Below are 2,572 nucleotides of genomic sequence, written 5' to 3' on the forward strand. Positions count from 1 at the left end.
CAAACCCATGTATACCCCCAACCCCCCCCCCCCCCCAAGAAATCTACCCCCCATTGCAAAGAAAACAATCTTTGTAAAAACAATGAACTCTGCATGCAACTGGGAGAGCAGCTGAGAGCCTTGTTTCAGCTTCCAGGACCACCGTTCAATCTGTGGCAGATGGATGCTCAAAGCACTCTCACATTCAGCCATCTGAAATCACCTCCACAGGCTGCCTGTCCCTTTGGGTGCCTCTGGGCACAGAAGCTGCGGTGCCTTACTCATTAAACTGATAAGCCACCTAAGGTCATGTGGCCTATGAAAGACTCTGTTGGGTCTTCCCCAGCACACTTAAGGGGGCACAGAATTTGCTGTCAAAAGGGAGGCAGCTTGCCAGAAAGCAGGTTTCCCATCAGACATGGCATCTGCAAAGTTAAAAGCAAGCAGAATATTTCACCCACAAGTTGGCAGATAGTGGAAAAATATGAATGGGAGATGCTGTCTACTCAGAGGGTACCTTGGAGGCTTCTGCTGACTGCCAGGATCAACTACAGACCAAGTTTTTCTCTCGTTTACAGAGAATCCAGCTGCATGTGCAATATCTGGACTGAGCTGAAGCAATGCACAAAGGTGGCACCTTTGTTGTTTTAAGCAGGGCTGTTACTGATATTCTGCAACCTAGAGAACTTGCTCCTTCAAGAAACATCTTCCTACACGGGGCAGTCGCCCGGTAGGAAACCACCGCACAGGAAGGTGATGGAGATGGAAAGGGTCACACGGTACTCAGTCCATTTATCTGTGCAGAGATGTCTGTGTTCCCGCACTGGCATTTAGAAACTGGAATCAGTGGTACAATTTGAGTGACTGAATCTCTCCTTAAGAAGCATATGCACTGAATTTGACTTAAGACTGGCTTCTACATTCGAGAGGAGTGTTTATAACATGCTGTGAAATACCTGTTTTTCTGTAGCAACATCTTGTGCTGCTGGTGTTCAAAATTTTAAGCCACAAAATGACACTGAATCATGAAAGAAAACAGAGAATTGATGTGTAAGCTCCATTAAGTTACAAAACAGCAACAGGAAAGCTACCTTGATGTTTTTTTCTCTATTTTATTTTAAGTGGCAGCATAACAAGGGAGCTGCTATTCCTTCAAGGACTCTCACCAAAGAAAAGTGTAGTCCTCACCATGCGGTTACAATCAACAATGTCCTGGTTCTAGAAAGAATTCTGGTTCAGAGTCTTCTCAAAGCTGAGCTCTTTGAATCCTGTCCTGGTTTGACAAATCCCTATCTTTACAGCCTTGTATCTCACTGGTACTTTATAGTGCTATATGCATAGGCATGCAACCAACTATCTTTTATGGATGATTAAAGCCTAAGAAAAACCTTCCTGTGCAGACCTGTATTATTAATTTGGTGCAGTCTTTTGTTCAGAAAAGTCTTACTTCTTTAACAGAAGAAAATGGCTGTACAGATGTAAACAGTTTTCAGTGTTCCTCTAAATGTGTGACTTGGACGTTGAATTTGCAATAATCATTGCTACAATAATTGGATACCAAAGAAGCTGCAGAACATGAAAACTGTAATGAATTTTCATGACAACACTGCCTACATGTCCCTGTGACTGTCTCCAACCTCTATCCATAGCTATCTTAGACATTGCTGGTGAAGTGAGATACACCAGGACCAGTGAAAAAAAGAAGTGTCTTCATTTGTTCAGATGTATGACATCAAAATCAGACTTACCACCTGGATAGTATATGTGGACATGTAGAATTAGTTGAGGGTCCTCTCTAGCTGCACAGATTAATACTTAATTTGTTTTACTGTTTAGAGGAAACAACAGGTACACCAAATCAAGTGCAAACAAACCATCTCCTCTGCGTGTTTCTCCTCAAATGTGTATGTTACATGCAAACTTTCCTCTCAAGTGCCAAAGTGCCTTTGCAAAAGCAAAATATTGACTTTGGGGTTGGAAATCAATTCTCTGTTTGATGCGAGGCTGTCAGGCTTTGGCTGTACATAGTCAATGAGAGCTCTGGGTGGTTGTTATTTCATCAGTATGGATCTGATTGAATTGGACGCCCTACAAGTAATGCTTCTAAAAAGGTCTGGGTTGCTGTCAAAGGATGATATGCAGGCTTTTAACCCATGGTGTTCATTATTTAACTTAATAAAAGGGAATCACAGACTAATAAAATCAAGGCAAAGTATCACTATTTAGACTCTGACAGTTTATGAAGAATCATTGCCTTAAACACAGAGTAAAGGAGAAAAAAAACCCCAGAATATCTGGCAGAGTGTAAATGAGTTACTTAAATTTAAGTAAGATATTTTAGTTCTTAAATAAGTTCCTGGAAACATGGGAAAGTAGCCTGTGCAGTGTCCAGTTAAGCAAATTGTCTTGCAGCCCTGCAGACTCTGGATCTTCTGCTGGGCTTACTGGAAAGGAACGCCTTTAACTACCCTGATCCTCTACACTGGGAGCAATGGCAGCCTCTGAAGGCTCAAGTTGTTGAAGTGCTGGCTCTTCTGGTCTAGTCTTTGAGCAAACAAACAAACACATACTTTATTCATATATAGCTTTATAC

This window comes from Buceros rhinoceros, unplaced genomic scaffold (assembly GCF_000710305.1).
Source record: "Buceros rhinoceros silvestris isolate BGI_N320 unplaced genomic scaffold, ASM71030v1 scaffold30526, whole genome shotgun sequence".
NCBI classification, from domain to species: domain Eukaryota; kingdom Metazoa; phylum Chordata; class Aves; order Bucerotiformes; family Bucerotidae; genus Buceros; species Buceros rhinoceros.